Source organism: Aplysia californica, unplaced genomic scaffold (assembly GCF_000002075.1).
Source record: "Aplysia californica isolate F4 #8 unplaced genomic scaffold, AplCal3.0 scaffold00025, whole genome shotgun sequence".
In the NCBI taxonomy this organism is placed as follows: domain Eukaryota; kingdom Metazoa; phylum Mollusca; class Gastropoda; order Aplysiida; family Aplysiidae; genus Aplysia; species Aplysia californica.
Window position 1 is genome coordinate 1,040,281 of NW_004797295.1, and position 13,318 is coordinate 1,053,598.

At 40.3% G+C, this 13,318-nt stretch overlaps 1 protein-coding gene across 1 annotated transcript in view; it reads left to right on the forward strand.

Annotated features, from left to right (window-relative positions):
• Positions 1 to 13,318, forward strand: part of LOC101849746 — a 73,826-nt gene that overhangs the window by 1,606 nt on the left and 58,902 nt on the right. The window contains exon 2 of the mRNA XM_005091029.3: positions 1,188 to 1,261. The gene's annotated coding sequence lies outside the window, so the exon portion shown is untranslated. The remainder of the gene's footprint in view (positions 1 to 1,187; positions 1,262 to 13,318) is intronic.

Consider the following 13,318-nt stretch of genomic DNA (forward strand, 5'->3'; position numbering starts at 1 on the left):
GGGGGGTTTGGTAACTGTTGTAGATTCCCGATTATTTATTGAAAGCTAGGAATCGGTTCCAAACCTAATTACTTTCAGTACCACCGCTGATGTAATTTCTTCCAGTGGAGTGGTTCCAACCCCTAGCCAGTATCATAATCACATGTGGCGATAAAAAGCAGTTTGTCCTACCCCTGCAATTCCTTCTGGCCAGTAGTGATTAGTAAGACACCAACAGTTACTTCCGGCAAGTAACGATTAGTCCGACACCAACAATTACTTCCAACGAGTAATGATTAGTTCGACACCTGCAATTACTTCTGGCGAGTAACGATTAGTCCGATACCTATGACTACTTCCAGCGAGTAGCAATTACTTTGATACTTGTTTACTTCTGTGAAGGACCGACATCATTGCACAACGGGCATCCCCATAAGCATTCCGTCCCCTGAAGAAGCACATCTCGAAGTGTGTAGATGCTGACGGTTCCAAGCAATGGCTGATTCCATAGCCTTCTGCTCCTCCCACTAAGTCTTGAACTTCTGCAGGCGCTCCATCCAATTCCAAGCTCACAAAATTGCTCAAGATGATGGTATTCCGACTCTTGTTCTTTTTCTAGTTTTTCCCTGACTGAACGTACAATTTCAGGTTTGTCAGGGCACAGCTTCCCTTTAGATCTTGCTTTTCCAGCGAGCTCATCAGCCCACTCATTGCCCTTGACTCCAGCATGGCCCGGGGTGAAGATCCACGTGATCTTTTTCAGTGATGTCTTCTTCAGGAGCTCTGTCCATTCAGCTGGTTCCCACTCTCAATCTTCCTCAGAGTGCTCTGAGAGTCTGTGACAAAGATCACATTGCTTGTCGAAGTGTTGTGACCCATTTAAGAACCTGAGTGATAGCCTCTATCTCCATTCTCATGCTAGATGTTGTCATATCGTATGCTCTCTACTGTTCCTGCACCAATCTGCCACTCACTCTTGCTGAGAAGCCCCATCCAGATTTTTCCCGTCGTTTAACAGATCCATCCGTGTATGCAACCACATCTCCGTGCCGTGAGTTTTCTTCCATCAGTTGTCGTATCTCAGCATCTGTCGCCCCCTGTGGCCACTCTCTACATTCTCTGTTCAGCGTAATCACTACCTTCCCAAAATCTCCCTGCTGTCTCTCATTCATCTTTATCCATTCTTCCTCCCGCTTTATATCTTCCAGTTGGCAGACTTCCTTGATGGTGTTTTCAGCCTCAGCCATCCAAGAAGCTACTCTGATACCTGTGACTACTTCTGGTGAGTAACGATTAGTCCAATACCTATGACTATTTCTGGCGATTGATAGGCTACACATTAGAGGCGGGCGATTCCGTTTTTTTAAATTTTTATGGTAACTGTTGTAGATTCCCGATTATTGAAAGCTAGGAATCGTAGGAATCGGTTCCAAACCCAATTACTTTCAGTACAACCGCTGATGTAATTTCTTCCAGTGGAGTGGTTCCAACCCCTAGCCAGTATCATAATCACATCTGGCGATAAAAAGCAGTTTGTCCTACCCCTGCAATTCCTTCTGGCCAGTAGTGATTAGTCCGACACCAACAGTTACTTCCGGCGAGTAACGGTTAGTCTGACACCAACAATTACTTCCAACGAGTAATGATTAGTTCGACACCTGCAATTATTTCCGGCGAGAAACGATTAGTCCGATACCTATGACTACTTCCAGCGAGTAGCAATTACTCGGGTGCCTGGGACTATTTCTGGTGAGTATGGATTAGTCCGACACCAACATTTTAGTGGCTGTTCTATATTCATTCCCTTTATTTACACAGTATGTACAGTCAAACCTGTCCATAAAAATCCCTCAAGATGACAGACAAAAATTACTGTTATAGACAGGTTTGTCAACTAAGGCTGGACCTGAGTTAAGGTCTCTTATTACACGTATGAAAGTGAATTTTCATGTGATACACATGTACCACCAACAACAAAATGTAAAGGCTAAAACAAAATAATCCCTTCTGAGTTCATCAGAACTTTTAAAAAAAAGAATGCTAACAACACTGCATATAGACTCAAATATCTCTATAGCAGTTATTCACAAAGCGAAAAAATGATGAAATAAACAAACACCACCCCACCCCCCACCAAATATATATTTCTCTAACAGTGAATTGTTGATTAATGGTGACAGCCCAATTCATTCCTGTGGTCTTTTCAAATTAGCAATAATTTTTTTGGTAAGCTTTTCTCAGTTGTAATGTTAATGGCTAGCAAAATGTCTACTTATTTGCTACACTCATTCAATTGGTGTGGGTGTTTGGTGGGTGCTCTGGTGTGGTGTGCTCCTTCTTTCCTATAAAAAATCTATTTTCTCTATCTCCCTTCTTTCTTTTTTTTTGTTTGTTACTCTCTTATAACACTTCTAATCTTTGATGACTTTATTGTGTTTCAAGTGCCGAAAATTCTTACTAAAACTAAAATTATTCAATTGGTCCGAACTAAGTGTTTTGTTCATGAGTCTGATTTGTAAGAAAAGTAATTTTTCTTTGCTACGTTGTGATTCACGCACTTTAATTCCCTATTGTTACTTCTTCACCTCAATGAAGGTGAAATTTTAAAATGCACAATTTTTCTCTCCCCCTCCCCCCCCCCCCCCTCCCCTTTCTCTCTCTCTCTCTCTCTCTCTCTCTCTCTCTCCCTCCCCCCCCTTCCCTTTTCTCCTCTTTCGCCTCTGACTCAATTTTTCTTTTGATGTCATTCCACAAGATTATTATAAATATTACCATAGATGATGTAAAATTACAGAGATTTCCATCTACCCATACCGTTTGGTTTTGAAGCAATTTTTCTTTTTCATGCTTTAACTTTGTCTCGGAACCACCTCCATAGAGGCCTATGGTTAATTCCATTGCTCGTCTTGGGTCTAAGATCACTGCTATCTTTGTTTTTGCCTAGGCTTGACCAATGTCGTGTTCGCTAGTAGAATGAGTTCAGTTGAGTCACAGGTATCATTATCATACTTTTTTTTTTTTACCTTATTAGATCACCATGTCTGCAAGGAAAATTTTTTAGGTGTGCGTGTTTTAGTTCTTCTAGTCAGACGGTGTTTTTTTTTTAACACATGTAGAATTACTCAGTATCCTTTGATTAAATGCGTACCAACATTTTAGTGCAATGCTTCTCAGTTCGGCCTATTCTAGTTTTGTCTGACCCACTGCACAAGTAACTGTTCCGTGAAAGTCAAGGTTGAGGAATGTAACCTATGGTGTAAGACGCCTGGCTCAGCTTTAGTCCGACCCATTCACCAGAGCACAGTCCAGTTCTACCACAAATGACGTCGAGATATCAAAAGTGAATAACAAAGGAGAGAACTGTACACTTCGGAGATCTTTCAAAAGTATAATATCGATTACTTCCCTTCGATATGATCACTCGATTTTAAAAACAATTTTTTATTCTTTTTTTTTTTTTTTGGAAGAGCAGGAACGGGAAAGGGGAAGGGATTGTCGTGGTAAATGGTCTTGAGGTAAGTTGTTTGCCTCTCATTCAATAGGTCCCGGGTTCGAAACCTGACAGCGACGAAAAATTTTCTTCCCTAAAATGTTCTCCTTTCACTTACTTTCCGGTTCTCTACTGCTAACCGGTTTTGTTGTCTGCTTTCGCTTCCACTTTCTGCCCCCTCCTCCCCCCATCCCCCTTTGCCGCCACCTCTGGGCTTCCGACTCTTTCTGCAGCCTTTCTGCTGCTACTCCTTGGCGCCTTCTTACTGCTGTCTTTCAGCCACACCCCTGATCTTAGGGTAGGTAAGATCTGACTCCTGGCTTTCCCGGAGGTCCCGTGGGCAAGTTGTGCACGTTAAAGATCCCTTGGTGGTCATAAAGTCGATAAGAGTAGGCATCGGTCGCCACCTGGGAAAAATTCAAAATTAATCTCTACCAAACTGAAAATGTTTAATGTGTCTGGCACGCTCATATGACCTTATGTATTTGCAAGCGCCTTAAAACGCTTACCAAAAAAAAAAATACAAGCAAAAGAACGAACAAAAACAGTAGGGCATTTTTTTTTTTTTGCGATGAGCTACGATGGCATTTTATAAAAGCATTATTCTTTAGAAGAGTTTCTACACCTGTTTAAGTGAAAACTGAATTAGTTGTTACATACAGATTATTTTCATGCATAATTTTTATGAAAGGCGTGGAAAAAAATCAATGTCAGAACTCAGTACGCTATACGATTGTTTGGTGTGTTTTTTGGGTCTCGCGTGACATGAATTCGCGATTTTGGCGATTCTTAGAAGAAATCAGCCAAGTCATGTCTTTTGCAAATGTTAGATTATTATTGAATTATGTATTATTTGAGTGCTGCCAAGTTGGTTGGCGATTGCTCTGGTGTAGTTCGCAACAAACATCTACCGTCCTTATCTCTCCTTTTTTTTATGTTACCCTCTAGTATCACCTCTAATCTTCGGCATTTCTGTCAGCTAATTTTTGTTGACAGTAGATGAATGCTTCAAAGAAAATTGTTTATGTCTGTTCTGGTCGTAGTTTTTTGGGAGGGAAAGAGTCAATGCTCTAATTTGGTCATTTCATGTTTTCAAAAGTTTGATTAATTTGTTAGATAGAGCTATGCCCTTTTTTTAGCACCGTTTTTCTGTATTTTGTTGACATACAGGTATGTGCACACGTTTGTTTTGTCAGACGACAGGGCTCTGAATGAGTTTCATGATACGTCAATATAAGTTGTTTTGATGATTTATTTATTTATTTATTTATTTCGTTTGTTTGTTTGGTTTTTTTTATTTGTTCTATATTTTTGGTGGGTTAATTAATTACTTTTTTGCGGGGTGAGGGAGGATGATGGTGGAAACAGAACAACCCCCACAACAATTTTGTGAGTTATTATTTTTATAAAGGCTTCTGGTTCTGCTTGTTGTTTCCTTAACCGTGATCAACACAACGTGATAGGCTTCTACAGTGTCACAACCAGTCAGAGTAAAGAGAGATCCCGGAACTAACAAAAAAAAACAGATGCTCATTTAGCCGAATTTATTCTCGTATACTGCTCTATGAAGAACTAAACTTGAGTCAGGGCAGCAGCAGAATGGACCCATGGTCGCTTTGTGGGTAGGTGTTTGCTTTGGGTGCGCACAAGATAAAATTGCGTGATTTAAAAAATATATCACAATGTGTAATGTGGTTAGCACCATTCCTGTCAAACGGCTATCATTCATATATCTCTCCTTTTGTTTGTACACATATTGTATGTTACTCTCAAGTGACACCTCTAATCTTCGGCATAACTTGTTTGTGTTGCAAGTGCAGTAAAACCCTCGCGAAAAATAAACGAAAGTGTACCAGGGGGGTTCAGTAAGTCTTTTGTTTGGGTATGAAGGAATCATAGTAGAGTAATGATATTTTGCCAGTCTTTAAACAATATTTTTGGAACGCACCTTGCAAATTTTCTGGGAAATCCGACCATAATAAGCCACTCGTCAGCGTGTTAAATGAAACCATGTACAACAACGTTTGTTTTTCTTTGCTGAAGCTGTGCCATGGAGCCTGTTTAGTATCGCTCATTTATCGAGTTTTTACACTTGCATGGAAATTCCCCTTCGGACAATTTTCAAGAAATGGCCCAAGTTAATTGTGACAAATTTTAATGTTCTCGTTATAATAATACTGTGACATACTGGGTAAGAAAACTGAAATCTGGATTCATGTCGGTGATGGATGAAAATCTTGAAGGGCGACCATCCTTTGCGGTAACAGCAGAGAATGTATCCGTAGTGAAGAAACTGGTTCTACAAGACCGACGTTTAACTTTTAAACAGCTCTCAAGTGAAACAAGAATCAGTGTAGGGTCAATTGAAACGATTCTCCATGACCATCCAAACAGGAATAAGGTGTCTACATGGTGGGTACCGCGCCTTTTGACAAGTGAGCAAAAGAAGCAGAGGGTTGAGTCCTGCAAAATTCTCATTCAAATTGAGTCCAGTGACACAGATTTCTTTAAAGACATGGTGACTATTGATGATACATGGATTTATCATTTCGGTTCAGAACAAAAAAATGTCTTCCGTGCTATGTGAAACCCCTTCTTCTCCCTCAACAACAACAAAGGCAAAGGTAACGCCGTCAAGCGGAAAGGCCATGCTATCGTGTTTCTGGGATTGTGAAGGTCATGACTGACTACCTGAAAAATGGAAAAACAGTCACAGGGGACTACTATTCGGGTTTTCTTGTAAAATTGCGGTCCGAAATGGTGAGAAAAAGACGTGGAAAACTCCGTAATGGGGTCCTCCTACTGCATGACAACGCCCCTGCGCTCGGGGCACAACAAGCAGCCGAGATAGCAGACCAGTTCGGCTTTGAAATCCTGCCATACCCACATTATTCACCAGACCTAGCCCCCTCAGACTTTTTCTTTTTCCTAATCTTAAAGAATAACTCTAAGGACGTTGTTTCCATGACATCGAGGACGCCATTGAAGCTGTAGAAGACTGGTTAGAGGACCTTTCTGGGTCATTTTACTTTCAAGGACTTTTGAAGGTCAAAGAGAGGTGACAGAAATGTATTACTCTGCATGGTGACTATGTAGAGAAGCAGGGTTGGTGATTTTTTTTATAAAAATAAAAAAAATCGATTTTTTAAATTTAAATCAGATTTTTTATTATTTAAATCGGATTTTTTTGATTTTTTTAAAAATGTCGACACAGTTTGAGATTTTTGGTGGCTAAAAGTATGTTCTTTTGGTGCAAAATGCATTGTCTTTATTTTAACTAATGATCAATTTAAACAACTGCAATTTTAGAAAGCCTTAATCTGCTATCAGTGAATTATGGCTACAGACAAAAAATGAAGAAAATGTCAGTCTAAAAGGAAGGGGGGGGGGGGTAATTATGCATAGATAAACTTGTATTTTATTTTTATTACAGTGTGTGTGTGAGCACGCGCTTGTGTTTGTCTAAAAAGAAAAAGAAAATGCTAATTTCAATTATGAAAAAAAGTAAATTGAATACTGTATTATTTTACTACTTACAGTGACAGGGGGGGGGGGGGGGGGGGAAGCAGACTTTTAAGCAATTTTAGTCTACATACTAAACCTGATATCTGTTTTATAAAACCCAGGAAAGGAATTCTGAATGTTTAAAGATGTAAAAACAGAAAACATTTTTTTAAGTGATTTAAATCACTGAGTTTTATTTTTAAAATCAAGTTGATTTAAATTTTAAAAAATCAACTGATTTAAATCAACCCGATTTAAATCAACCCAACCCTGGTTTTCAATTATGAAAAAAAGTAAATTGAGAACTGTATTATTTTACAGTGACAGGGTGAAAGCAGACTTTTAAGCATGGTTATATTAGTCTACTAAACCTTATATTTAAAATAAAACCAAGGAAAGGAATTCTGAAAGTATAAAGATGTAAAAACTGAATACATTTTTTTGTAAAGTGATTTAAATCACTGATTTTTATTTTTAAAATCAAATTGATTAAAATTTTTAAAAAATCAACTGATTTAAATCAACCCAGCTCTGGTTTCAATTATGGAAAAAAAAAGTAAATTGAATACTGTATTATTTTACAGTGAAAGGGGGGAAATCAGACTTTTAAGCATAATTATATTAGTCTACTGAACCTTATATCTGTTTTATGAAACCAAGGAAAGGAATTCTGAATGTTGAAATGTGTAAGAACTGAATAAAAATTATTTTTTTTTAAAGTGATTTAAATCACTGATTTTTATTTAAAAAATCAAGTTGATTTAAATTTAAAAAATCAACTGATTTAAATCAACCCAACCCTGTAGAGAAGTGAAAGAATGTGTGCCAAGTTACAGCGTTCTATCTTTATTCCTCTATATTTAGACCAAAGACTTCTTTAACCTCCCTCGTATACGCGTTATTTTGTAGTTTCCGGGTGCCTGTACAAACGATCTCTGAACACCGAGAGGTACTTTGGTTTGGTGAAAAAACAGCAAACAAACAAAAACAACAAAAACAAAAAAAACCCAAACCCGACAGCAACAAAAAAATCCATAGGCCATAGATGAGGAGACATGGCCGCACGGTTCTTAGGCGCCTATTTTCAGGCGCAGATGGAGAGTAAGGAGAGGAAGAAGAGTGAGAGTGGGGGGGGGGGGGGGGGTGAGGCAGTGGAATGTTGTGTGGATTGTATAAAACTGTTGGTAGCGTTTTTGCACCTAGTTATATCAGTTAAATTGTTGTTCTTTGAAGACTGGGGAGTGGGTGGTTGGCGGTCGCTCTGGTGTGGTTTGCTCAATCTTTCCTATTACTATTAAACATCTAATGGCCTGATTTCTAGTCCTTCTTTATGTTTGTTACTCTCTTGTACCACATTTAATCTTCGGCACTTATATCACCATATTGTGTTGCAAGTGCCGTAAAACTCTTACATGTGTACTATAATTAAAAAGAAAACTGGGACATTCGTGAGAGTTTGACAATTGGATGTGATCAAAGGGTGCTCTGTAAACCGTGTTCGTATCGCGCTGAACTGTAGTTGAGTGATCCTGGTTCGATTCCTCATACATGTATTTGGGCATTTTTATACTCGAGATGATTTTTTATAGAAGATATAGGCATGCTTTTCATTCAATTTTGCTTTAGCATATTATAGATTTGCTTTAAATGTAAAGTCGTGTCTCTTAAATAAATAACGATACAGCCTGAAAGTGGCTTTTGCACCCCATACTATTCTTCACAGAACACCTACAGTACATGTTGCACTTGTATTTAAAAACAAACAAACATGCTAAATACTAGATCTAAGTCTTCCACACGAAATAACAACCCTAATTCTTTTATGATTGTTGGATTTGTGTCGCATCGACGTGTTCATTTTTCTTTTTGTTGTCGTTTATGTTGTCCTATGGCATGGTCAGTACCACAGTTTCGTCGTCAATGATTTTTGTAGGTGATTGGCTGGTGCTCTGGTGTGGTTTGCTACTTCTTTCCAATAAACGATCTGTCGTCGTTATCTCGCCTCTTGTGTGATGTTTGTTACTGTCGTGTAACATCTCTAATCTTCGGCACTTGTATGACCTAATTGTGTTACAAGAGCCGCAAAACTTTTACAAAAAATATTAAAACAATGTTTTGCTTTAGCTTTTGGCTATTATAATAATTGGTTTCGGGTATTAAGTCTCTCCAGAGTTTTGCCCTTTTACCTTTCGTTGTTACGTGGCCTTCATTTTCTGTACAATACCGCACCATCATATGTCCATGATAATAGATTGGTATTAGGTGGTCCATGGACATCTCCTTCTCCATGTCCTTCTGTCGGTTTTGCTGAACGTCCGAAATTATTTACGTGCAGAAAAAACAATTTAGCTTGGCTTAATTTGGTTTGTTCTAATGTGCTCTTTTGAGTATGTGCCATACCGCCATGGCAGTATTGCTAAAGGTACACATGCACCCTTCAGGCCTTCTCGGTGATTTCTCTCCGTTAAGAGGGACAACTCCCCTCTCTTTCTCTCTTTCCCCTCCTCCCCCCCCCCACCCCCCATAAACCGTGCCTGGATTTGACTTTTCTTGCTAGCAAAACATTGTCACTTCTTGGTCAGAACTCATTTTATTTTGAGACGTGGGGCCCCGACAAAGTTTAAACAGTTGTTCATGGTTGATTTGACGCTTTTGATTTCTGGGTTTGTGCTCGGGGAACGTGTGCCCACAAGGGGGGGGACCTTGTTTAATCTTGTGAGACAATATTGTAAAATTCAGACGACAGCAGAAATAATGTGATTGTCGCTAACGAGTTGAGTACACTGGCGTTGCCTCATTTGACTGACAAGCCGAGAGGTTGGGTGTAACGTAACGTTTGTATGTCGTATTACATGTATTTGTACCGATCACCCAGTATAGTCTTATGAGCCCTTAGTATAGGGACTGAGATCTGCAATGTGCCCCTGTGCTTTAGCCCTTGTTATTCCTCGCTTTTCATAGACGAGACGATAGGACAGGAAAGGAAACGCTTTGTTCTATGTGACTGCCACGTCATCTTACAGTTATTAGATTAATTTGGGTGGGCTTTGGCGGGTGTCTTTCTGATAATGACACACGCGTTTTCTTTTTCTGGCCTTTTTTTTTGGGGGGGGGGGGGGGGGGGGGCAAGTTTCGGCTTTGACTGTAGCCTGTGGGTGATCTGGTGGCAAAGGTTTGTTTTTTCTGGATCTATCCTTTCCCTATAGTTTTGGTTAAAAGAATTAACCGCATGTTGTAATATTTCGCTACCCTAGAATTACAAAGTTGTATCTGCTCAGTAGCCTATCTAGATTTGAGAAATTTGACGGCAAAAACTTTCAAATTCACAATTATGTCAAGCTTTTTCGAGTGCAATTCTTTGGATATCTTGATAACGTCTCAGAATAATCTTGCGATTTTGATAGAGCAGATAGAGCATTTGATTTCTGATCTCATAGTCTTACTAACTCAAAACGGCCCCAAAATGTCAGATAGAACTTTGTTATTCTGAGTTAACGATTTGCTACTCTTCCTCTACTTACTTTACCTCGACTTTGTTTCCGTGAAACTTACACCGTGATTCTCTACTTTACGCTGACGTCAGTCGGCAGACAAACGAGACTCTCGTTAAACATGGGTCAGAATCCAGTTCCAACGTCAAACAAGTAGATCTAAACTTGAATTCATTGTCATAACTTTCAGTTTGTCAGTACGAACTTTTGACCTCGGTCTTTAAATCTGGCCAGATCATTTTGTAGCCAAATCCCAGCCCCCTTGTCCCATCGCGTGGATATGTTATGAGCGGCGTGTATGGCTCTTGTATTTGATATACAGCCACTGCTATGTCGCAGACGTGGCACTAACGCATAAGTAAGAACCCCTACGCCTACTTGAGGAGACATGAAGACCCCACCAAGTGGCTACCGCCCACCACGAGGCAGGTCATCTCTGAGGTCAATGCCTTGGTTATTTCTCTTCGAGGTTCCAGGCTGTAAGGCCCGAAGAACTCTTAGTCCCCTGGGCGCGTACATAAAGTACCAGTGAGTGGGTGGTTATGACGCCATTACTAAACCCTATCTTTTCCCACTCCCTGAGTTGTTTCCAGGTACCCTGTTACATTTTTCCAGCTCTATAGCATAATCAACATGTCAAGGGCATTCTCCTCAGAACAATTATGTACATGTTTCGCCCATTTTATGTTTGGACACAGACAATTTCAATAGTTTGTTACACCTTTTATTCAAATTCGAGTTTTGTGGCTATTTTAGATTGTTGTATTTTTTTTTAAAATAGCCAGTTTATTACGTCAAGGCTTAGATTCTTCTTTCGTGTTACGCTTTTATGCGATAAAACAACCCCCAATGTTTTGTACTGTGTTTCGGGAATTAGTTGTCTCCAGGGTTTGGTCCTTTTCCTTATTGTTGTTATGCGGACTTAATTTTCCTTACCTTAGTTTTATAATACATTGTATATATATATATATATATATAAACGTATATAAACACATACGGCCTGGTGCTCCGGTTTCTGTGGTATAGCAGTTAGGCACTTTGCTGTCGTTCGCAGAACACATGTGTTTGATTCTCGTGTGTGGAGAGTTTTTATGGCCCACTGCTGGGACGTTGCTTTGCTGTGTCCGGGTTGGCCCGGACGACAGAATCGAAGCAGCCCGTGTCCTAGATGATTTAAACAATGACGATGGGGATGCAAAATTTCAGCATTACTACCTGCTGGCGTTCTGTTTGTGAAAACGAAATCTGGCCTTAATAAATGAATGGTCTCATGTCTTAGATTAATACGCTTTTGAAAAGAACAAGAAGGCGTTTGGGGGGTTACACAATCGCATATGGGCAGGTCGGCTAAGTTGAGAAGAAGGTGAGGAGGGGGACGTTTAAGTAAGTGCTTGTAAGCAGACAATTTGAAACCGTTGCCTAGAGGGTTTTCTTGTATTCGTACCGGCACCAGAAAGTACATGTACTTTGTTCCAGGGGCTTCTTTGGCGAATGTAACGACGGTCAGAATCTTACGCGATATCCATCAGACCTCTTCTTGAGGTGGAGGTTGTTCTAGATAAAGGAGAACATGTTTCCAAACAGGAGTGGGCAAAGCCGTTAACGTGTTTGCTTACTGGAGGCTCAGGGGTCGGCGAACCATCTGCCCGTTATGGGATTTGGGGAGACATAATCAGACTTGCAACCCCATACTGGGATACTCCACGGAGTTGTCACGCACGAGAGCGGTCCGGTAAGGTTCCTCGAACGGCTTGCTTAGTGTTACTTGTTAGTACGTTATGAAACGTAATGTAGTTGTGTGCTCTCCGTGTTCGAGGGTGTGCTAATGGATCGGTAATTGTTACTAAGCTGGAGCATAGCACGAACGACTCCGGCATAACTTTTGAATGTTGGTTATAATTTGAGATAATTCACTTGCTGTGACCATATCAGAGATTGAAGTTAGGTTGGAGGTCTGGCCTCTTTTAAGTAACCTTACTGCAGTGGAAGGGATGGGGGAGGGGGTAAACCTGTACCATATCTTGACATTTTACGACAGTTTTAATTGGGGTTTGAGTTGACAGATTATTGTAGAAAAATCAAGTTTTATCGGTTCTTAGGTTTTGCCAGAGCTCCAGACAGAAGAGCTGTAGCTACCATGGGGGTTTCAAAAGAATTTTAAAAACTTGTTTCATTTAGCCTCTTTAAACAAGCGCTGCTCCAAAGTCTACGGGACGATGAGGAGCTTCACACCCATATCTAACCGGCGGCTGTAGTGTAATGGTTTTGTGTTCAGAAGATGTTTTTTGTTTTAGTAAGGTTTTACGGCGTTCGCAACTGCTTAAGGTCATATGAGCGCCAAGGACTAGATGTCAACAGAGAAGTCCTTCACCTAACAACTTTCTAGTTTCGAATTTTGTACTTCTCTGTAACTAAAAACAATTAGTAGCGACCAACAGTTCGCTTTGCTTCTCAATTCCCTCTGTTCCTGACAAGCTCCTTCTCTTGGAATCCCCCCTTGCCTTCTTTGGTCGATAATCCCGCCGTGCGGTCGGAAGCCCTGTCCAGCCTGTCAGTGTGTGTTGGCTCTGAAGCCTCGGAAAAGATACCGAGAACTGCCTCAGGGGTTTGCCTCCATTGTCTGACGAGAAAACACCGGGAGCCTAATGGGTTAAGTGTTTGAAAACATCAACTTCCGCGCTGACCACGACCAGTCACAGGTCTCCAGTTTATTTTCACAACGCCACAATGTTTGCGGACACAGCGTGTGATAGAAAGATAAAACCTGGACGAAAATAATTTCTCCCACTAATCTCTTGAACATGCACGTGGTCAACATTGTGTTTTTCTTTTGGCAACCCCTCCCCCCAACCCC